This window comes from Saccopteryx leptura, chromosome 3 (genome assembly GCF_036850995.1).
Source record: "Saccopteryx leptura isolate mSacLep1 chromosome 3, mSacLep1_pri_phased_curated, whole genome shotgun sequence".
Lineage (NCBI taxonomy): Eukaryota > Metazoa > Chordata > Mammalia > Chiroptera > Emballonuridae > Saccopteryx > Saccopteryx leptura.
The window spans coordinates 102,091,797-102,116,259 of record NC_089505.1 but is presented as its reverse complement, the minus strand read 5'-3'; the positions used below and the strand labels follow the sequence as shown (position 1 = coordinate 102,116,259).

General features: G+C 42.9%; 1 protein-coding gene, 1 non-coding gene and 1 pseudogene across 2 annotated transcripts in view; all 3 read left to right on the top strand.

Annotated features, from left to right (window-relative positions):
* AUNIP (aurora kinase A and ninein interacting protein) overlaps positions 1-24,463 on the top strand; it is a 40,837-nt gene that overhangs the window by 9,090 nt on the left and 7,284 nt on the right. The window lies entirely within an intron of this gene.
* On the top strand, positions 17,611-18,837 carry LOC136397558 (eukaryotic translation initiation factor 5A-1-like; annotated as a pseudogene).
* On the top strand, positions 19,835-19,910 carry TRNAA-GGC (transfer RNA alanine (anticodon GGC)). Its single transcript has one exon. It is a non-coding gene; the product is annotated as a tRNA-Ala (tRNA).

Genomic DNA, 24,463 nt, shown 5'->3' with positions numbered 1-24,463 from the left:
TTTTTTATGGTTTCTATGTCCTTTTTCTTGCTGTTGAAGTTCTTGCTAAGTTTCTTGAGCATTCTTATAACCATTGTTTTGAGCTCTGTATCTGGTAGTTTGCTTTCCTCCATTTCATTTATTTCTTTTTTTGGAGATTTATTCTTTCCTTTGGGGCGTGTTTCTTTGTCTCCACGTTTTGGCTGCTTCCTTATGTTTGTTTCTATGTATCAGGTAGAACAGCTATGTCTCTGGGCCTTGGTAGAGTGTCCTTGTGTAGTAGATACCCTATCGGGCCCTGTGATGCAGCCTCCCCAGTCACCCAAGCTGATGCATTCCAGGTACACCCCTGTGTGGGCTGTGTGCACTGGCCTGTTGTTGTTAAGCCTTGATTGCTGTTGGTGTTGCTGGGAGGAATTGATCCACAGGCCAGTTGGCTGCAAGGACCATCTGCGACTACAGTGGAGGAACTGCTATACAGGAGTACACCCTAGGGAACAGAACTTGCTTCAGTGGGGCTTTAGCGCTCACCAAGTCTGCCCCTTGAGTGTGTTGCTCGTGGAGGCAGTAGGGTTGTAATATGGCATGGTCTGAAGCTGTCCACTGGGTACACTGGGAAGTGCAAGATCAGCTACCATCTGTGCCTGCCTGGGGCCACCTGACACTAGCTACAGAGTGATCTGCAGATGGCTGCTACTTGTGCCAGGCTTGGAAGGTGCCCACCAGGCGCCAAGCTATGAACTAAGGTGGGCTGCCCCTATTGCTGGTTCTGGGGCCACTTAGCAAGAGGTACTGGGTACGCAGAGGCTAAATGCTACTTTTTGAGAGATTTCAGGAAATTCTGAAGCAGGGGCAAGAGAGGCCAGCTGTACAAGAAAACCACTGGGAATGGCTTGAATGCCCCTGCAAGTTAGGTGGGCAGGGTCTCAGGGAATCACCAGGGTGAGGCAAACAATGTGGGCCAGGTTAATGGAGACTTAGATATGGTACCTGCCTGTTGGCTCTGGAGGAAGGCATCTCAGAAAAGAGACAAGGTCCCCTGCCAGCACTTTTGTCTGGCAGAAAGCTGTCCCCCTAGGTCTCATCCTGGTGCCCAAGAATTCAGTTCCTTTCCATTTATCCCTGATTCATTTCAAGCTGCTGCCCCAGAGCTGGAGCTTAGATGGAGTGAGTCTGAGTAAGTTCATGTATAGGCCCTTTAAGAGGAACGGCCTGGGACTCCAGCAACCTCTGTCTTCCTCGGCCTTAATCCACACTGGTTCTTACAGCCAGAAGTTATGGCGACTTCTCTTCCTGGAACTGGACCCCTGGGCTGGGGGGCCTTGGGTGGGCCTGGGACCCCTTGCCCCTCAGGGAGACCTCCGCAGCCAAGATATCCTTCCTGATTTTAAATCGTCGCACAGATGCTGATGGAGGAATACTTGACTTGTGGTGGTGAACACAATGCAGTATACAGATGATATATTGTAGAATTGTGCACCTGAAATCTGTATAATTTTATTAACTAATGTCACCCCAATAAATTCGGTAAAAAGTTTTAAAAACCCATCACACGATGATGTGGGACTGGGACCAGCACTTTCCACATCTCTGCCCCTTCTACCAGTTTCCATGTGGCTTTTTTTTTTTTTTGTATTTTTCTTTTTAATAATTTTATTTTTTTAATGGGGCGACATCAATAAATCAGGATACATATATTCAAAGAAAACAAGTCCAGGTTATCTTGTTGTTCAATTATGTTGCATACCCATCACCCAAAGTCAGATTGTCCTCTGTCACCTTCTATCTAGTTTTCTTTGTGCCCTCCCCCTTTCCCTCTCCTTTTCCCCCTCCCCCCCTAACCACCACACTCTTATCAATGTCTCTCAGTTTCACTTTTATGTCCCACCCACGTATGGAATAATGCAGTTCCTGTTTTTTTCTGATTTACTTATTTCACTTCGTATCATGTTATCAAGATCCCACCATTTTGCTGTAAATGATCCAATGTCATCATTTCTTATGGCTGAGTAGTATTCCATAGTGTATATGTGCCACATCTTCTTTATCCAGTCATCTATTGACGGGCTTTTTGGTTGTTTCCATGTCCTGGCCACTGTGAACAATGCTGCAGTGAACATGGGGCTGCATGTGTCTTTACATATCAATTTTTTTGAGTTTTGGGGGTATATACCCAGTAGAGGGATTGCTGGGTCATAAGGTAGTTCTATTTTCAGTTTTTTGAGGAACCACCATACTTTCTTCCATAATGGTTGTACTATTTTACATTCCCACCAACAGTGTATGAGGGTTCTTTTTTCTCCACAGCCTCTCCAACATTTGCTATTACCTGTCTTGTTAATAATAGCTAATCTAACAGGTGCGAGGTGGTATCTCATTGCAGTTTTATTTATTTATTATTTGTTTTTACAGAGACAGAGAAAGTCAGAGAGGGATACAGGGACAGACAGACAGGAATGGAGAGATGAGAAGCATCAATCATTAGTTTTTTGTTGCACATTGCTACACCTTAGTTGTTCATTGATTGCTTTCTCATATGTGCCTTGACCATGGGCCTTCAGCAGACCGAGTAACCCCTTGCTGGAGCCAGCGACCTTGGGTCCAAGCTGGTGAGCTTTTGCTCAAACCAGATGAGCCCGCGCTCAAGCTGGTGACCTTGGGGTCTCGAACCTGGGTCCTTCCGCATCCCAGTCCAACGCTCCATCCACTGCACCACCGCCTGGTCAGGCTCATTGCAGTTTTGATTTGCATTTCTCTAATAACTAATGAAGATGAGCATCTTTTCATATATCTGTTGGCCATTTGTATTTCTTCCTGGGAGAAGTGTCTGTTCATGTCCTCTTCCCATTTTTTTATTGGATTGTTTGTTTGTTGTTGAGTTTTATGAGTTCTTTGTTTGGATATTAGGCCCTTATCTGAGCTGTTGTTTGAAAATATCATTTCCCATTTAGTTGGCTTTCTGTTTATTTTGTTATCAGTTTCTCTTGCTGAGCAAAAACTTCTTAGTCTGATGTAGTCCCATTCATTAATTTTGCCTTCACTTCTCTTCCCTTTGGAGTTAAATTCATAAAATGCTCCTTAGAACCCAGGTCCATGAGTTGAGTACCTATGTCTTCTTCTATGTACTTAATTGTTTCAGGTCTTATGTTTAGATCTTTGATCCATTTTGAGTTAATTTTAGTACAGGGGGACAAACTGTAGTCCAGTTTCATTCTTTTGCATGTGGCTTTCCAGTTTTCCCAGCACCATTTATTGAAGAGGCTTTCTTTTCTCCATTGTGTGTTGTTGGCCCCTTTATCAAAAATTATTTGACTATATATATGTGGTTTTATTTCTGGACTTTCTATTCTGTTCCATTGGTCTGAGTGTCTATTTTTCTGCCAATACCATGCTGTTTTGATTGTCGTGGCCCTATAATATAGTTTGAAGTCAGGTATTGTAATGCCCCCAGCTTTATTCTTTTTCTTTAGGATTGCTTTGGCTATTCAGGGTTTTCTATAGTTCCATATAAATCTGATGATTTTTTGCTCTATTTCTTTAAAAAATATCATTGGAATTTTGATGGGAATTGCATTAAATTTGTATATTGCTTTGGGTAATATGGCCATCTTGATTATATTTATTCTTCCTAACCAAGAACAAGGTATATTCTTCCATCTCATTATCTTTTTCGATTTCCCTTAACAATGGTTTATAGTTTTCATTATATAAGTCCTTTACATTCTTTGTTATGTTTATTCCTAAGTATTTAATTTTTTTTGTTGCAATCGTGAAGGGGATTATTCTTTTGAGTTCATTCTCAATTGTTTCATTGTTGGCATATAGAAAGGCTATTGACTTCTGTACGTTAATTTTGTATCCTGTGACCTTACTGTATTGGCTTATTGTTTCTAGTAGTCTTTTTGTGGATTCTTTGGGGTTTTCGATGTATAGGATCATATCATCTGCAAAAAGTGATACCTTTACTTCTTCTTTTCCGATATGGATGCCTTTTATTTCTTTGTCTTGTCTGATTGCTCTGGCTAGAACCTGTAGTACCACATTAAATAAGAGTGGAGAGAGTGGACAACCCTGTCTTGTTCCTGATTTAAGGGGGAAAGCCTTCAGTTTAGTGCCATTTAATATGATGTTAGCTGATGGTTTATCATATATGGCCTTTATCATGTTGAGATATTTTCCTTCTATACCCATTTTGTTGAGAGTCTTAAACATAAAATTGTGTTGTATTTTATCGAAAGCCTTTTCTGAGTCTATTGATATGATCATGTGGTTTTTGTTCTTTGTTTTGTTGATATGGTGTATTACATTAACCGTTTTATGTATGTTGAACCATCCTTGAGATTCTGGGATGAATCCCACTTGATCATGATGTATTATTTTTTTAATATGTTGTTGTATTCGATTTGCTAGTTTTTTGTTTAGTATTTTAGCATCTGTATTCATTAGAGATATTGGTCTGTAGTTTTCTTTTTTTGTGCCATCCTTGCCTGGTTTTGGTATGAGGGTTATGTTGGCCTCATAAAATGTGTTTGGAAGTATTGCTTCTTCTTCAATTTTTTGGAAGACTTTGAGTAGAATAGGAACCAAGTCTTCTTTGAATGTTTGATAAAATTCGCTGGTATAGCCGTCAGGGCCTGGACTTTTATTTTTGGGGAGGTTTTTAATGGTTTTTTCTATTTCTTCTCTACTAATAGGTCTGTTTAGGCTTTCTGCTTCTTCTTGACTCAGTCTAGGAAGGTTGTATTGTTCTAGGAATTTATCCATTTCTTCTAGATTGTTGAATTTAGTGGCATAAAGTTTTTCATAGTATTCTACAATAATTCTTTGTATATCTACAGTGTCCGTGGTGATTTCTCCTCTTTCATTTTGGATTTTGTTTATATGAGTTCTTTCTCTTTTTTCCTTGGTAAGTCTTGCCAAGGGTTTGTCAATTTTGTTGAACTTTTCAAAGAACCAGCTCCTTGTTCTATTAATTTTTTCTATAGTTTTTCTGTTCTCTATTTCATTTATTTCTGCTCTGATTTTTATTATCTCCTTTCTTTGGCTGGTTTTGGGTTGTCTTTGTTCTTCTTTTTCTAGTTCCTTAAAGTGTGAAGTTAAGTGGTTCACTTGGGCTCTCTCTTGTTTGTTCATATATGCCTGAAGTGATATGAACTTCCCTCTTATCACTGCTTTTGCTGCATCCCATAGATTCTGATATGTCGTATTGTCATTTTCATTAGTCTGTATATATCTTTTGATCTCTGCACTTATTTCTTCTTTGACCCATTCATTTTTTAAAAGTATGTTGTTTAGTGTGACCTGTGGTGGCGCAGTGGATAAAGCGTCGACCTGGAAGTGCTGAGGTCGCCGGTTTGAAACCCTGGGCTTGCCTGGTCAAGGCACATATGGGAGTTGATGCTTCCAGCTCCTCCCCCCTTCTCTCTCTCTGTCTCTCCTCTTTCTCTCTCTCTCTCTCTCTCTCTCTCTCTCTGTCTCTCCCTCTCCTCTCTAAAATGAATAAATAAATAAAATTGATAAAAAAAAAGTTCTTAAAAAAAAAGTATGTTGTTTAGTTTCCACATTTTTGTGGGATTTTTTTCCTCTTTTTTGCAGTTGAATTCTAGTTTCAAGGCTTTATGATCAGAAAATATGCTTGGTACAACTTCGATTTTTCTGAATTTGCTGATGATGTTTTTGTGGCCCAACATATGGTCAGTTCTTGAGAAGGACCCATGTACGCTGGAGAAAAAAGTATACTCAATCACTTTGGGATGAAATGTCCTGTAGATGTCTATCATATCTAGGTGCTCTAGTGTTTTGTTTAAGGCCACTATATCTTTTTTGATTCTTTGTTTGGATGACCAATCTAGAGCTGTCAGCGGTGTATTGAGGTCTCAAGTATGATTGTATTTTTGTCAGTTTTTGTTTTAAGGTCAATGAGTAGCTGTCTTATTATTTTGGTGCTCCTTGGTTTGGTGCATATATATTAAGAATTGTTATGTCTTCTTGATTCAGTGTCCCCTTAGCCATTATGAAATGGCCATTTTTGTCTCTGAGTACTTTTGCTGTCTTGTAGTCAGCATTATCAGATATGAGTATTGCTACGCCTGCTTTTTTTTTGGATATTTGCTTGGAGTATTGTTTTCCAGCCTTTCACTTTGAATTTGTTTTTATCCTTGTTACTTAGATGAGTTTCCTGTAGGCAGCATACAGTTGGATTTTCTTTTTTTTTTTTTTTTTTTTTTTCTGAAGCTGGAAACAGGGAGAGACAGTCAGACAGACTCCCGCATGCGCCCGACCGGGATCCACCCGGCACGCCCACCAGGGGCGAGGCTCTGCCCACCAGGGGGCGATGCTCTGCCCCTCTGGGGGGTCTCTCTGCCGCGACCAGAGCCACTCTAGCGCCTGGGGCAGAGGCCAAGGAGCCATCCCCAGCGCCCGGGCCATCTTTGCTCCAGTGGAGCCTCGGCTGCGGGAGGGGAAGAGAGAGACAGAGAGGAAGGAGGGGGGGGGGGGCGTGGAGAAGCAAATGGGCGCTTCTCCTATGTGCCCTGGCCGGGAATCGAACCCGGGTTCCCCGCACGCCAGGCCGACGCTCTACCGCTGAGCCAACCGGCCCGGGCCTTTTTTTTTTTTTTTTTTTTTTTTTTTTCTTTTCATTTTTCTGAAGCTGGAAACAGGGAGAGACAGTCAGACAGACTCCCGCATGCGCCCGACCGGGATCCACCCGGCACGCCCACCAGGGGCGATGTTCTGCCCACCAGGGGGCGATGCTCTGCTCATCCTGGGCGTCGCGATATTGCGACCAGAGCCACTCTAGCGCCTGAGGCGGAGGCCACAGAGCCATCCCCAGCACCCGGGCCATCTTTGCTCCAATGGAGCCTCGGCTGCGGGAGGGGAAGAGAGAGACAGAGAGGAAAGTGCGGTGGAGGGGTGGAGAAGCAAATGGGCGCTTCTCCTGTGTGCCCTGGCCGGGAATCGAACCCGGGTCCTCCGCATGCTAGGCCGATGCTCTACCGCTGAGCCAACCGGCCAGGGCTGGATTTTCTTTTTTAATCCATTCTGCTACTCTGTGCCTTTTTATTGGTGAGTTTAATCCGTTTACATTTAGTGTAATTATTGACACTTGTGAGTTCCCTATTGCCATTTTTTATCTTGCTTTCTGTTAGTTTTGTGTCTTGTTTGATCCTTCTCTTTTGTTTTTCTATCTTTTGTTTTTATTTGGTTGTATTCCATACATCTTTCCTCTGTTGCTATCTTTTTTATCTCATGTGCTTCTGTGGTGGTTTTTTCAATGGTGGTTACCTTTAAGTAATGAAAAGGGTTCCTACCCTGTTCATTGTAGCGCACTATTTTGTGAGTACTTTTGCACTCCATTGTCCTTTGCTACTGTTAATCTCCATCCTCTCCCCCCCCTTTCTTTTTGTTGTTGTCACAGTTTAAATTTGGTTTTATTGTGTTCCTCTTGGAGCTTTTACTTGTGGCTTTTTTTTTTTTTTTTTTTTTTTTTTTTTGTTTGTATCTGATTGGAGAACCCCCTTTAGTAATTCCTGGAGTGGGGGTTTTCTGATGATAAATTCCCTCATCTTTTCTGTATCTGTGAATGTTTTTATTTCTCCTTCATATTTGAAGGATAGCTTTGATGGGTATAGTATTCGTGGCTGAAAGTTCCTCTCTTTCAGGACTTTAAATATTGGGGTCCACTCTCTTCTAGCTTGTAGAGTTTCTGTTGAGAAATCGGATGATAATCTAATGGGCCTTCTTTTATATGTTGTATTCTTCTTTTCCCTGGCTGCCTTGAGAATTTTTTCTTTGCCGTTGGTTTGTGCCAATTTCATTATGATGTGCCTTGGAGTAGGTTTGTTGGGGTTAAGAAAACTTGGAGTTCTGTTTGCTTCTTGAATTTGAGGCTTTAGTTCTTTCCACAGGCTTGGGAAGTTCTCATCTATTATTTGTTTGAGTATGTTCTCCATTCCATTTTCTCTTTCTTCTCCCTCTGATATACCTATTATTCTTATGTTATTCTTTTTGATGGAGTCAGATAATTCTTGTAGGGCTATCTCATTTTTTAAAATTTTTGAGTCTCTTTCTTCTCTCTGTTGTGCCTCAAATTGCTTGTCTTCTATTTCACTAATCCTCTCTTCTATCTGCCTGTTCTATTAGCTAAGCTTGTTACCTCGTTTTTCAGCTCGTGAATTGAGTTTTTCATCTCTGTTTGATTTGTTTTTATAGTTTCAATTTCCTTGGAAATATATTCTTTGTGTTCATTGAGTTGTTTTCTGAGCTCCCTAAATTGCCTTTCTGTGTTTTCTTGTATATCTCGGAGGATTTTTAGGATTTCTATCTTGAATTCTCTGTCATTTAGCTCCAAGGTTTCCAATATATTAAATTTTTTCTCCATAGATTTTTCCTCATCTAGCTGTGTTACCCCTCTTTCTTTTGTATCCATGATATTCGATTTTCTCTTCCTTAGTGGCATCTGAGGGTGGTTTTGTTGATAGTATTAATGAGATTTAATAAAGAATAAAAAGTTAAAAAAATAAAATATCAAAAAGTTGTTTTTTAAAAAAAAATTAATAATGAAATAAAGAAAAATAAAATAAAATAAAAATTAAACAAGAAAGGAAATTATTTCCCCCCCTCCTTTTTTCCTCTCCTCTCCTCTCCCCTCTTTCTTGAGAAAATCTTGTGGTGAACTGTGAATTATATTGTATTAAATAGAACAAACAATGCCTGTAATGGAGGGCCTGAATTGGGGAAAGTAATAAAGGGGCAAAAAAAAAAGAAAAGAAAAGAAAAGAAAAAAGAAGGGTATGGACCCACAAAAAGCAAATAAGGAAAAAATTTGGGTCAAGAATAAAATGATTTGCTTTTAGGTGTTGGTTGACTAAGAGTTATGATGAGAGGAATAAGAGGGAAACAGGAAAATGGGGGGACAAATTAAAAAATTACTATTGTATTTAGTGGAACAAGAACTAAATAAAATGGAGAGCCAGGGATGGGAGCACTGCTAGTGAGTTAAAAAGGTGAAGTAAAAACCCCCAAAATGCCACAAACATAAGTTTGAGTCCCAGATAAGATAATTTGTTCATTATTGAGGTTTGAATGAGAGGAGACGTAAAGGAGAAAGGAAAAAACTAATATAGAGGGAGAAAAGAGAGAGAGAGAGAAAAAAAAGAGGGAACCACTAAAAGAAGAAAAAAGAGGAGAGAGAGAGAGAGAGAGAGAGAGAGAGTTAAGGGTTTTGGAGTGCAACCCTCATAGAGAGAAAGGAAGAGGAAAGAAAAGATAATGGGAGATGTAACACTTATGGGTAGTGTAGTTCAAGGAGAGGAGAGAGTAAGACCGGCAGAGAGTTAATCGACCAAATTGGAGGAGGAAAAAAAAAAATATCAAGAATGAAGATAAGAGAAACAAACGAACAAATATAATAAAATGGGATAGATTATAGTCTGTGGATTATTCTTAATTTTGAGAGGTTATCTTCTTGCTTTTTCTTTTCTCTCCCTCTTCCTGGTCGGTGACTCTGTACCCCGGGTTCTGCCCCTTTGGCATGCTCAGGTAGAGGTTTGCAGTTGATAAGTCTCTATGGCGATGTCATGTATTGTGCTTTAGTCTCGTTGGCAGTGGAGGCTCATTAGCATTTATAGGCTCCACCAGTGAGAGAGTCCGTGTTCCTGGAGCCTTTCTCCTAGTCTTTCCTTCCTCAATTAGTAGCCTGATAATCCAGCTATGGGGTTGCTGCTGCCTCTGCCTGGATAGTAAGAGGCTCAAAGAGCTGGCAACTCTCCACTCTATTCCCACTCAGCAGAGGGCTGTGGGTAAGGCTCAGTCAGTCAGAGCTGCTAGCATAATCAGGCGGGGCTTCCGCCCACTCAAAGACCTCTGGCTCTGCCACTCTGTCCGGTAACACGGGCGGGCACACACTGCCGAGGCACTCGGAGGAATCTCTCACTCACTATCTGCGCATGCAGACCTGGATATCAGGCCGGCCGCCTCACCCTCTGAGTGAAACCCCCACCCGCACGGAAAAGTTCCAGCGTTGGAATTAGTTCTCACTCCCTCCCCGTGCGCAGCTTTTTAAGGGCGCTGGGGCGGTCCGGAGATTCCGCTTTCGGCCCACACAAAGGCCTCTGACTGCCTCTCTGTGGGATAACACGGGCACCCATCCCGGGGCTTTGGAAGGAATCTCTCGCCCACTATCTGCGTGCGCCGACCAGGGGATCGGGAAAATGGCTGCCCCACTTGTCTTTCTTTGTCTGGGTTTGGCGCGAGTGTTAGCTTGTATTGCTCGGGTTGCCACAGGAACAGTTTTTCCTCGGCTTGGATCTCTGTGCCACAGCCTGGTTCGGCCGTTTGTGCTGCGGCCTGGATCTATTCACCCCCTTTGCCCGCCTTAGTTTCTATATTCTCAGTTCCCAGTGAAAGCCGCCCTGTTTAGGTTAGTGAGGAAGGCGGAGCATTTCTTACTCCCTATTTCCTTCGGGGTTTGATTATATATTTAGCCAATTTTTCGCTCGGCCATACCTTCGGGTGTATTGTGAAACATCTGGAGGCTCCAAGGATAGGTTTTTCTGTTTCTGGTTGAAGATCTTGTTGAGTTTTGGCGGAGATTTATCGGTATCGCTTCCTACCCCGCCATTACTCTGACGTCATCTGTCTTTTGTATTTTTATGAAGTTGGAAACGGGGAGGCAGTCAGACAGACTCCCGCATGCACCTGACCAGGATCCACCCAGCACGCCTACCAGGGGGTGATGCTCTGCCCATCTGGGGTGTTGCTCTGTTACAACCAGAGCCATTCTAGTGCCTGAGGCAGAGGCCACAGAGCCGACCTCAGCACCCGGGCCAACTTTGCTCCAATGGAGCCTTGGCTGCGGGAGGGGAAGAGAGAGGTAGAGAGGAGGGGGGGGATGGAGAAGCAGATGGGTGCTCCTCCTGTGTGCCCTGGCTGGGAATTGAACCTGGGACTCCTGCATGCCAGACTGACGCTCTACCACTGAGCCAACCAGCCAGGGCCTCATGTGGCTTATTTATTTATTTATTTATTTATTTAGAATATATAGTTTTTTAGATTTTTTTTTATTTATTCGTTTTGGAGAGAGGAGAGAAAGAGTCAGAGAGAGAGAGAAAGGGGGAGGAGCAGGAAGCATCAACTCCCATATGTGCCTTGACTAGGCAAGCCCAGGGTTTCGAACCGGCGACCTCAGCATTTCCAGGTCGACTCTTTATCCACTGCGCCACCACAGGTCAGGCTCATGTGGCTTCTTTAAGTACCTAGCTGTAGGACTTTCATTTAGCTGGATTTCAGTGGTTCTGAATGATTGTTCCATAGTTTGGTTGTAATTTTGATGTGGTGTGGGAGATTTCAGTGCTGCGTTTACCAGTTGTCTTTTTTGTGTGTGTGTATGGCAGAGCCAGAGAGAGGGATGGATAGGGACAGACAGGAAGGGAGATGAAAAACATCAATTCTTCATTGCGGTTCCTTATATGTTCATTCATTGATTTCTCATATGTGCCTTGATGGGGTGGGGGGCTACAGCAGACCGAGTGACCCCTTGCTCAAGCCAGCAACCTTGGGCTCAAGCTGGTGAGCCTTGTTCAAACCCAGTGAGCCCACACTCAAGCTGGTGACCTCGGGGTTTCGAACCTGGGACCTCTGCATCCTAGTCCAACACTCTATCCACTGTGCCACCACCTGGTCAGGCTACCAGTTGTCTTGACTGGAAGTCCACACCTTTTTCTTTCATGGTGTTAATGGTGAAAACATTTGTTCTGCTGACTTAGTGTGTTGCAGAAATCTGCTCTGCAGGATCTACTGTTTAGAAGTTTGGTTTCCCCACTAGTTCCTGTTCCTCTGAACTTAAGACTTCAAGCCCATAGCAAAGTATTAAAGGTTCCTTTTCACATGATGTAGAAATCTGCCTCTTCTCAAAGTAGCTATTGTGGTGGAATAATCCATTGCATGGCCTTGGATGGGAACACAGCCAACAAGAAAAGAATGGTTTTTTTATTTTATTTTATTTTATTTATTTATTTTTAGAGAGGAGAGAGAGACAGAGAGGAGAGACAAAGAGAGAGAAGGGGGGAGGAGATGGAAGCATCAACTCCCATATGTGCCTTGACCAGGCAAGCCCAGGGTTTCGAACTGGCGACCTCAGCATTTCCAGGTGGAAGCTTTATCCACTGTGCCACCACAGGTCAGGCAAGAAAAGAATGTTTTGCCAAGAAAATTGTTTTGTGACTTGAAGGCAGGTCACTGAAACAGGTCTGTGTGACTGAAGGCAGTTGCTGGGCTTTTTCTCAGTAAAACATTCTCATAAGATTTCTGTACCTTCCAAGGTTATCCCTTGAGATAAAGAGAGGAATGTTGTGGAAACCATAGAAGCAATAACAATTAATGCCTTTTAATATTATGTTATTAAGCTATCATGCAGGTGTACTCCATGTATCTCTAAGTAAAAGTTACGCTTAATGTTATGCCAATTTCTCAGTAAATAAGCTTTTTGAAGTCTTGTGAATAAAAATAGGACACAGCGCCATTTGCCTGAGCGAGCGGTGGTCCTTTGCTAGTCCTTGATGATTTCATCTGCTGATCTCTCTCTCTTTTGTGCCCCGGACTCACAACAACAAGCTATCAAGTAAACAAAGGTTTGTTTGAGTTTTAATGTCAGGGATAGATAAGCAGTGGCTACTGGCCAGTGTTTTCAAAAGCATGTCCCTTTTTCCTTAGTCTCTAAACAGAACTGTCAGCTATATTTGGGGGGTGATTTGTAGTCAGCCAGAAGTTAGGGGGTCTGTGTTTACTTCTTTTCTGGGCTGACTACCATGGCTTGGCCTCATTACAGAAGGATACTACGTTTGGTTTCATTTCAGTCTTCTTATTATAAGAGTAAAATGTGTTTAAAAAATCAGTTAGTATATAGAATTGTGTTAAGTAAAAAAACAAAGGACCTCACTGGCAGTAGCTACTATTATTACTTTGGTATCCTTTGAGACATTTTCTGTATGTACGTATATTAATAAATAGATATATTTCCCCACAGACAAGATTATACCAAGCATATTGTTCTGCTATTCACATTTCACTAAATATGATGGAGAACTTCCCATGTGAGAGATACAAATTTTAGTATGGGTTTTTAAAAAGGCTGTTTTAATTTACATAATTTTCAAATTTTGTATTTTAACTTTGCTTCCTCTGTTTAAAAACATTGAAAAATATTTCTAACAGGTTTTCTTATACATAGAAGAGGTAAAAAGATTTAGTATGTGATCTGTATATTTGCTGTCTCTTAGGTATATATATATTTTGTGTGTGTGTGTGTGTGTGTGTGTGTATGTGTTTCTGAAGTGAGAAGCAGGGAGGCAGACAGACTCCTGCATGTGCCTGACCAGGTTCCACCTGGCCTGCCCACCAGGGGGTGATGCTCTGCCCATCTGGGACGTTGCTCTGTTGCAGGGGTCGGTAACCTATGACTTGCAAGCCAGATGTGGCTCTTTTGATGGCTGCATCTGGCTCACAGACAAATCTTTAATTAAAAAAATAACATTAAAAATATAAAACATTCTCATGTATTACAATCCATTCATTTACTGCCGCTCATGTTCATGGTTGTGGGTAGCTGGAGCCAATTACAGCTGTCCTCCCGGACAACACCAAATTTTTATTGGATAATGCGTAACATACACGGGTCGTTGTGAGATCAGGAAGTAAACTTCCCTCCTTTTAATCAAGTAGTCAGCTAGCTAATTGCAGAAACCATTTTACCGAAGAAGATGGCTAAAAGAAAAAAAGATGAGGAGTATCATATTTTTCAGCAAGAATGGACAGAGGAATTTGCTTTGTGGAAAGAGCAGGTTCTGCAGTGTGTCTAATATGCAATGATAAAATTGCATCGATGAAACGGTCAAATATAAAGCGGCACTTCGACACATGCCATACTACATTTGCATTGAAATATCCAGGGGGGACAGCAGGAAGAAAGCATGTCAAGAGCTACTGTGCAGAGAGAGTGCAAGCTAGTCAGCAGCAACTCTGTGTTTGGACCCAACAAGGTGACTGGAATCCGGCTAGCTTTGCTGGTGCTTTAGCAATTGTGAGAAACAGAAAGCCATTCACAGATGGGGAGTATGCCAAAACATTCATGCTTGATGTTGCCAATGAACTTTTTGACGACTTTTTGGATAAAGACAAGATAATCAAGTGAATAAAAGACATGCCTCTTTTGGCAAGAACTATTCACGATCGTACCATCATGATGGCAAATCAAATTGAGGCAACACAAGTGAAGGACATAAATGCAGCACCATTCTTTTCTCTCACTTTGGATGAGTTAACAGACGTAAGCCATTTATCCTAGTTCAGCGTGATTGCAAGGTATGCTGTTGGTGACACACTATGTGGGGAAAGTCTTGCTGTTTTGCCTATGAAAGAGACAACAAGAGGGGAGGATTTATTCAAATCTTTCACTGAGTTCGCTAAAGAAAAAAATCTACCGATGGATAAACTTATTTCGGTGTTTACTGATGGTGCTCCATGCTTGGTGGAGAAAAACAATATTCTTAGCGCTTCTTTGTGAACATGAAAAGAGACCTATCCTAAGTTTTCACTGCATCCTACATCAGGAGGTGCTTTGTGCTCGGATGTGTGGCAAGCAGCTTGGTGAGGTGTTGTCGCTGGTCATTTGGGTGGTCAACTTTGTTGCCCGAGCTTTAAATGATCGCCAGTTTAAAACACTGCTGGATGAAGTTGGGAATAATTATCCTGGTCTGCTTCTGCATAGCTATGTGCGGGGGTTGTCAAGAGGGAAAGTGCTCAGCCATTTTGCGGCTTGTCTGAGTGAAATCCAGACTTTTCTTGAAATGAAAAACGTTGAGCATCCTGAGTTAGCTAACACTGAGTGGCTCCTGAAGTTCTACTATCTCATGGACATGACTGAACATCTGAACCAGCTCAATGAGAAAATGCAAGGCATTGGAAATAGTCTTATCCCTTCAACAAGCAGTGTTTGCATTTGAAAACAAGCTGGAACTCTTCATCACTGACATTGACATTGAAACAGGTCGTTGACTACGCTTTTAAAAATTGGTGAGTTAAAAGATGCATGCACAGCAAGTGACCCTGCTCAACATCTTGATCTCCAGCAGCTAGAGGGCTTCACATCTAATCTGCAGTCATTCAAAGCACACTTTGGAGAATTTTATGAGCGCACTCATCTTTTTAAGTTGATCACCCATCCACACGAGTGTGCAGTGGACAGCGCCGACCTGAGTTACATTCCCGGTGTCTCCGTCAGAGATTTTGAGCTATAAGCTGCTGACCTGAAGGCCTCAGACATGTGGGTGAATAAGTTCAAGTCACTGAATGAAGATTTGGAAAGACTTGCACAACAGCAAGCAGAGTTGGCAAACAAACACAAGTGGGGAGAAATGAAAAAACTTCAACCTGCGGACCAGCTGATTATCAAAACTTGGAACATGCTTCCCATCACATACCACACACTGCAGCATGTGAGTATTGCTGTACTGACAATGTTTGGCTCTACATATGCATGTGAGCAGTCTTTCTCACATATAAAGAACCTTAAGACCAACCTATGATCACGTTTAACGGATGGAAGTCTCAACACCTGCATGAAGCTTAACCTCACCACGTATCAACCAGACTACAAAGCTATCCAAATGCAGCACCATGCAAAACCATGCAGCACCAGAAGTCGCATTAATGGTAAGAAGTACTTTATTCATCTTTGGTTAGCAACAGCATAACAATGTTATTAAGAAGAATTCAGAGACTTATTGTACTTTAAAAGTGTTGGTCTTGCATAAAATGCACACATTTACTTGTATTTAGTGTTAAACATATTGTATGGCTCTCACGGAATTACATTTTAAAATATGTGGTGTTCATGGCTCTCTCAGCCAAAAAGGTTCTGACCTCTGCTCTGTTGCAGCCAGAGCCATTCTAGCACTTGAGGCAGAGGCCGTGGAGCCATCCTCAGCACCCGGGCCAACGTTGCTCTAGTGGAGCCTTAGCTGCGGGAGGGGAAGAGAGAGATAGAGAGGATAGGGGGGCAGGATGGAGAAGCAGATGGGCGCTTCTCCTGTGTGCCCTGGCCCAGAATCGAACCCAGGACTTCTATAAGCCGGGCCGATGCTCTACCATTGAGCCAACCAGCCAGGGCCTCTTAGGTATATAATATTTAGCTAAAAAAGTAATTTCTATTTCTCCTTCATTTATAATACAGTTTAGTTCCTTACCCTTTAAATGTGTAACAGAGAAGAAGTTGACATAACTAAGAGGGAGACAGAAATGTGAAGATAGTAAAATATCGTGGCTGAGTCATGAGTGGTTTCTGGGCCAGCCTTGGCAGAACACTAAATGCCACTCTGACATCTGCAACTTTACTAACACCCAGTCCATCAACAAATCCTCTGGACTCTGCTTTGAAATATGTTTAGAATCTCATAACTTACTGCTATTTCTACCATAGTCACCTGAACCAGAGTGACCCTTTGCTCACTGTTAAGGTTAAAAACATCTGTGGTTTCCTATGTTCCAGTAAAAACCAAAAAAATTTTAAGGCCCACAGGCACAATCTGGCCATGGATTCCCTCTCTTTTAGACCTTATCTGCTCTTTCTTATGCCTTTCCTGCTCCAGCCATGCTGGCCTTCAAGTCAAGTACACCTGTGCTTGGAACTTTTGTACACATCCACCTTAAGTACATAGGGATTAGAATGCCACAGGGTTTTTTGCTTCTTCATTTGTCCAGATGTTAATTTATCAGTGAGTCCTCTTCCCCCCTCCCCTTTTTTTCCAAGAGGAGGGGAGCATGGCCCTTGACAGGTATCCACCCAGCAACTTCTGTCTGGGGCCGATGCTCTGCCCATCTGGGACCATGCTCGCAACTGAGCTATTTTTAGTGCCTGAGACGGAGGCTCCATCTAGCTATTGTTGGTGCCCTGGGCTGATGTGCTTGACCCAATTGAGCCATGGCTGGAGGAGGGGAAGAGAGAGAGAGTGAAGGGAGGGGGAGGGGTGGAGAAGCAGATGGTCATTTCTCCTGTGTGCTCTGACTAGAAATTGAACCTGGGACATCCAGATGTCGGGCTGATGCTCTACCACTAAGCCAATTGGCCAGAGTCCTCTTTTTTTTTTTTTGGTGACAGAGTCAAGACAGAGGGACAAATAGGGACAAACATCCAGGAAGGGAGACTTCATTGTGGCTCCTTAGTTGTTCATTGATTGATTTCTCATATGTGCCTTGACGGGGGGGTGGGGGGGAGTGAACTACAGCAGAGCGAGTGACTGACCCCTTGCTGGAGCCAGCGACCTTGGGCTCAAGCTGGTGAGCCTTGCTCAAACCAGATGAGCCTATGCTCAAGCTGGTGACCTCGGGGTCTCGAACCCGGGTCTTCCGCGTTCCAGTTCGACGCTCTATCCACTGTGCCACCGCCTGGTCAGGCCTGAGTCCTCTTCTTAACCACCAGAGAGCTAAAGGAAGGTCTGTTAAAAAGGGTCTTAGACTTGGTGGTTTTGAAAATTTACAGACTCTCCAAGTTGCACAAATGGACTTTTCAAAAAGTTTTAAAATGACTACTTCCAATTTCTTTGCTTGTTCTAGATCTGTCTAGATACACACATAAAAAGATACTTGGGCAGCGGCAGTGGTAGCAGCGGGAGCGGGCTCAGGCAGCGGTTGGGCTCCCGGGGTCGAGTCATTGCATTTGCGCGAGTTGGAATTGAAGCCCCTTAAAATGGCAGATGATTTGGACTTCGAGACAGGAGATGCAGGGGCCTCAGCCACCTTCCCAATGCAGTGCTCAGCATTATGTAAGAATGGCTTTGTGGTGCTCAAAGGACGGCCATGTAAGATTGTGGAGATGTCCACCTCCAAGACTGGCAAGCACGACCATGCTAAGGTCCACCTGGTTGGTATTGACCAATCTTTACTGGGAAGAAATATGAAGATATCTGCCCGTCAACTCATAATATGGATGTCCCCAACATCAAAAGGAATGATTTCCAGCTGATTGGCATCCAGGATGGCTATCTATCACTGCTCCAGGACAGCAGGGAGGTGCGAGAGGACCTTCGTCTGCCTGAGGGAGACCTCGGCAAGGAGATCGAGCAGAGAAGTACGACTGTGGAGAGGAGATCCTGATTACTGTGCTGTCTGCTATGACAGAGGAGGCAGCTGTTGCAATCAAGGCCATGGCAAAATAACTGGCTTCCAGGTGGCGGTGGTGGCAGCAGTGATCCTCAAGCCTGCAGAGGCCCCCTCCCCCAGCCTGGCCCAGCTCTGGCCCGGCCGTTGGCTGGAGTCCTACACAATTTATTTGACGTTTTATTTTGGTTTCCCCTACCCCTTCGATCTGTCGGGGAGCCCCTGCCCCTCTTCTCTTGGCCAGGAGTAAGTGATCCATGGCCTTGGTGAAGCTGCCTTCTTTTCCCCTCTCACTATAGCCCTGGTGGGGGAAAGGGGGTGGGTGCTGCTTGTGGTTTAGTGTGTTTTTTTGTTTTTTTTTATTCATTCTGGAATCAGAAAGCTGTGGTTCTGACAAATGGTCCTTGTGCCCTCCCCCTACTGATCCCTGGTCTGGTCCCTGTTCCACATGGCCCTTTACCCCAAACACCACCCCAACAGACTGGGGACCAGCCTCCTCCCTATGCCTGAATCTCTCACCAGATCCCTTTAGCGGGAGAAGGAAGAGAAGGAGAAGGAGAAGGGAAGGGGACCTGCCCCCTCCTCAGGCATCTGGGAGGGCCCTGCCCCCCATGGGCTTCACCCTTTCCTGTGGGCTCTCTCCCCGACACATTTGTTAAAATAAACCTGAATAAAACTACAAGTTTAATATGAAAAATAAAAAAAGATACTTGACATCATTAGTCAACAGGGAAATGCAAATCAAAATCACAGTGAGATACCCCTTCACATTCACTAGGACAGGGGTTGGGAACCTATGGCTCATGAGCCAGATGTGGCTCTTTTAATGGCTGCATCTGGCTCGCAGACAAATCTTTAATTAAAAAAAAAATAACATTAAAAATATAAAACATTCTCATGTATTACAATCCATTCATTTCCTGCTGCTTATGTTCATGGTTCTGGGTGGCTGGAGCCAATCACAGCTGTCCTCCGGGACACCACCAAATTTTTATTGTATAATGCATAACGTACACGGGTCGTTGTATGGCTCTCATGGAATTACATTTTAAAATATGTGGCATTCAGGGCTCTCTCAGCCAAAAAGGTTCCCAACCCCTGCACTAGGATGTAATAAAAAAGATAATTGTTTTGGCAAGTCCTTTGTCCATTTTTTAATTGGTTGGTTGGTTGTTTTTTTTTGTTGAGTTGTAAGAGTTCTTTATATATTCTGGATATTAATCCTTTATTAGATAATACAATTTGCAAATATCCTCTCATTCTGTATATTTTCTTTTAATTTTTGATTGTGTCCTCTGAGGCACAAAAGCTTTTAATTTGATAAATTCCAATATATTTTCTTTTGTTGCCTGTGGTTTTGTTGAAATGACTGTCAATTTGCTGTTGAATCCTCTGGCCCCCGTAGTGAAAATCAATTGACTACATATGTGAGGTTTTATTTCTGGGCTCTATTCTCTTTCAAATATCAGTTCCTAGATTACTTTAGTTTGTTAGATTACTTTAGGAGGAAAACCTTCAGTTTCATGGGTGTACCCTCTCATCTTATCTGTATTTTAGACCTTATGCGTAACATCAGTTTTACAGTGGCAGGAGCTCATCTTAGCCTTGATTCACGGTATTAGAAAAGCCTTTTTTTTTTTTTTTTCCTGGCAACTCTGTTGATGTTGAAAATGTAAGGAGTAGGTTTATATAAACAAATAGGGCCCTGGCCGGTTGGCTCAGTGGTAGAGCGTCGGCCTGGCATGCGGAAGTCCCGGGTTCGATTCCCGGCCAGGGCACACAGGAGAGGCGCCCATCTGCTTCTCCACCCCTCCCCCTCCCCTTCCTCTCTGTCTCTCTCTTCCCCTCCCGCAGCTAAGGCTCCATTGGACCAAAGTTTGCCCGGGAGCTGAGGATGGCTCTGTGGCCTCTGCCTCAGGCGCTAGAGTGGCTCTGGGCGCAACAGAGCAATGCCCCAGATGGGCAGAGCATCGCCCCTTGGTGGCCATGCCGGGTGGATCCCGGTCGGGCGTATGTGGGAGTCTGTCTGACTGCCTCCTCGTTTCTGACTTTGGGAAAAAAAAACAAAAAAACAAAAAACAAACAAACAAAAAACAACAAATAGGAATGTATTCTTCCTGTATATCCACCTTTGTAAAATATATGTTGAATTGAGTACTTACTATATTAAGCTAGTTGTGGAAGATAGAAAAGTGATTCAAATGTTGATCCTAGGGCTTTGTAGGATAGGTCTTGAAATACCAAGTGATAAATGTCAAGTTCAGAAGAGGAAAAGGTCACATATGGCTGTAGGATGGGGCTAAGCTGAAGATAGTAGCATTTCAGACCTGGATGTGAAAAAGGCCCCTCTCTGTGAAGAACAAAAGTGAGGAAGGTGGAGGCCTTAATAGGGACTGCCATCACGCTAAGCATTATGTTACAGGGTGCGTGAATGGGTTTTGGTAATGGAGGAAAAGGTAGATTGGAATATGAATGTGTGCAGTCTGAGAGTCCACCCTTTATGCTATAGGTAGCAGAGAAACTATTGACAGAACAATGTGATGGTATGATCACAGTTGTTCTTTAAGGAGATTGATGTATATATAAATATATGTGGGACTGATTAAAACAGGTAGTGAATGGGAGCCTGACCAGTTAAAGGGGCTATTGTAATAGTCTGGGACTAGGTAAGAGTTTATGAAATTCTGAACTACAGTAATATGTTACTTGTTTTGCAGGTTTGGAGAGTTGAAGTAAGTTTTGAATTAAAACTTTGTTACTAATTTAACAGAGTTTATTGTTAGAGATGATGAGAATCCTGACAGCTTTTCTTGATCAGACTCCTTAGATAATTTTGTTTAGGACATCCTCACTAGGTAGTCTTAATCAGGCATGGTATTGACTGGCTGGGAAAGTTTTTTCCCAAAATGTCATCAAATGAACAGTATGACAGACTAAGGAGGAAGGGGGACTTGCTGACGCTGCCCTCATTGACTCTGGAAGTTGGGAGGATGAGTATGAGCCCTAGAAGCATAAAGGAGGGCGCATGTGGCAAAAAGAATGCAGTGCACACATTCATGTATTTCAAAGCTATGGAAAGGAAGACTTCGTTCATAAATTCAAGACAAGTGTGACCATTATGAAAAAGGAAGTTGAATAAAATGATGTACTAGACCAGGCATGGCCAACATACGGCCTGCATAATGAATTTATGCAGCCCATGATTAAATTTTTAATATTCTCTGCTACTTTAAAATCTCAGCTACTCAGAAGCTGAAGCAATTTTGATTATTGGAAATCAAGATATTTAAGTAGATAGTGATACAAGGAAAAGAATTCCGCGTGTGACTTAATCTAGGGTTAACTTCCAATAATTAGTCGAATGGATTTGCGGTACTTATTTTTTTAAAAAATTCCATTATAAAGAGTTACAACTTTTGTACTCGTCTGTACTCGATATGAACTGTTTGACATTTAGCGGCGATGTGAAACCCACATTCTTTTAGGCAGAGTTTGCCAGTGCACACCCAAGGTCAAACAATTCATTATTTTTGTGGTCAAGTGTGCTGAATCAAGTGGCATTGTAGCATAGACAATAGCTGCAGCTGATAACTGAAAACGTGTCCAGGCTGTTTGTAAAACGAAATAATTGTTTTATTTGCGATATAACCCCTTCAGCTCATTCTATTAATTAAATATTGTTTCGATTGAAATACCATTTGGATATTTATATGGTATGTAATCATATTTTTATTAAACTATATATATATATTTTTTTGTTTTGTTTTATTTTTACAGAGACAGAGAGTCAGAGGGAGGGATAGACAGGGATGGACAGACAGGAATGGAGAGAGATGAGAAGCATCAATCGTTTTTCTTTGCGCATTGCAACACCTTAGTTGTTCATTGATTGCTTTCTCATATGTGCCTTGACTGCTGGCCTTCAGCAGACTGAGTAGCACCCTTGCTCGAGCCAGCGACCTTGGGCTCAAGCTGGTGATCTTTTGCTCAAACCAGTTGAGCCCTCGCTCAAGCTGGAGACCTTGGGGTCTCGAACCTGGGTCTTCCACATCCCAGTCCAATGCTCTATCCACTGTGCCACTGCCCGGTCAGGCTTTTTTTTTTTTTTTTTCTGAAGTTGGAAACGGGGAGGCAGTCAGACAGACTCCCGCATGCGCCCGACCGGGATCCACCTGGCATGCCCACCAGGGGGTGATGCTCTGCCCATCTGGGGCGTTGCTCTGTTGCAACCAGAGCCATTCTAGCTCCTGAGGCAGAGGCCACAGAGCCATCCTCAGCGCCCAGGCCAACTTTGCTCCAATGGAGCCTTGGCTGCGGGAGGGGAAGAGAGAGAGAGGAAGGAGAGGGGAAGGGGTGAAGAAGCAGATGGGCGCTTCTCCTGTGTGCCCAGGCTAGGAATTGAACCCAGGACTCCTGCACGTCAGGCTGACACTCTACCACTGAGCCAACCGGCCAGAGCCTAAAAAATATTTTTATTAAAATAATATTGTATATTAAAATTTTTTCACTCACATTTATTCATAAATAAATTACATAATAAAATTTTGTTTACTTAAATGAATTGTTTTTGTATTTAACATTTTTAAATTTTAATATTTCGTCTGGCCAGTGAAAAAAGTTTCTAATCTAGCCTGGGGGCAAAAACTGTTGGCCACGCCTGTACTAAACTATACTGAAGATCACATAAATCATAAAAAAAGGAATTAAATTGGTTTGAAAGCAGAACTTTAAGACAAGCTTGCAGGTAAATTATCAGGAGGGATAAAGATAGAATGAGGGCTGAAAGAATTTTAAATGCTGTGGAAGAATGAAAACATTTTTAATAGTAAGAGGGGTGAAGTATATAATCCCAGATCTGCTTTGGTACTTTGGAGTATAGAAAGGGCCACACGTGGGGTGATTTGCAGCCCCCCCCCCAATTAAAAAGGGCATCACCCTGTAGGAAGACATCACAGGGGATCCTTGTCATACAAGAGCAGGAGCTCTGTAGTCTATAGTTGGAGGAAGTCAGTTTTTCCTTCCACCACTTTGAAAGAAGAAAACTTAGCCCTGGCCAGTTGGCTCAGTGGTAGAACGTCAGCCTGGCGTGCTGGAGTCCCGGGTTCAATTCCCGGCCAGGGCACACAGGAGAAGCGCCCATCTGCTTCTCCACCCCTCTCCCTCTCCTTCCTCTCTGTCTCTCTCTTCCCCTCCCGCAGCCAAGGCTCCATTGGAGCAAAGTTGGCTCAGGCGCTAGAATGGCTCTGGTTGCAACAGAGCAATGCCTCAGATGGGCAGAGCATCGCCCCCTGGTGGGCATGCCGGGTGGATCCCAGTCGGGCGCATGAGGGAGTCTGTCTGACTGCCTCCCCGTTTCCAACTTCGGAAAAATACAAAAAAGAAAAAAAAATGAAAGAAGAAAACTTAATGGGACCATGAATGTGATACACCACAGAGCTAGAGATTCTTTAGTTTGGAAGGAATGTGTTCATTGAGATTAGGTTATTTAGGTCATTCTTAAAGGATAAAAATTGTTAATACCTAGGCTGTGACTCACTAAGCAGTTTGGTCCTACAGGAACCCTATGGCTATTAGACAGGCTTTCTTATACTGTGTAATGTATACATACACTGGGGCTGCCTGTGTTTTGAGACAGGGATAATTTGCTGAAGGACTTTGTACCTGGGCCCCTCTCAGTTCCAGATGACCTGTTCTTACTCAGAGTCTTAACCCTTTGAGTAGTATTAATGTTCATGTACATCCTTGTGCCTCCTGATCATCCAGAGTATGATCGATTTATTTTAAAAATGTGTAAGGCAGGAGTCCCCAAACTATGGCCCGTGGGCCGCATGCCACCCCCTGAGGCCTTTTATCCAGCCCCCGCCGCACTTCCGGAAGGGGCACCTCTTTCATTGGTGGTCAGTGAGAGGAGCACATTGACCATCTCATTAGCCAAAGGCAGGCCCATAGTTCCCATTGAAATACTGGTCAGTTTGTTGATTTTAAATTTACTTGTTCTTTATTTTAAATATTGTATCTGTTCCCGTTTTGTTTTTTTACTTTAAAATAAGATATGTGCAGTGTGCATAGTGATTTGTTCATAATTTTTTTTATAGTCCGGCCCTCCAACGGTCTGAGGGACAGTGAACTGGCCCCCTTTGTAAAAAATTTGGGGACCCTAGTGTAAGGCAACGTTAAAAAAAGGCAAATGTATGTTCTTCTTGATTCCATAAATTGGTTATCAAACATGATTTTAAGTTAATAAAACTGGAACTGGAACTAATTTCATTTTTTGAAAACCCACTCCCAGGGATCAGCAAGCATGAAAAAAACTCACTACTCAAAGGGGTAA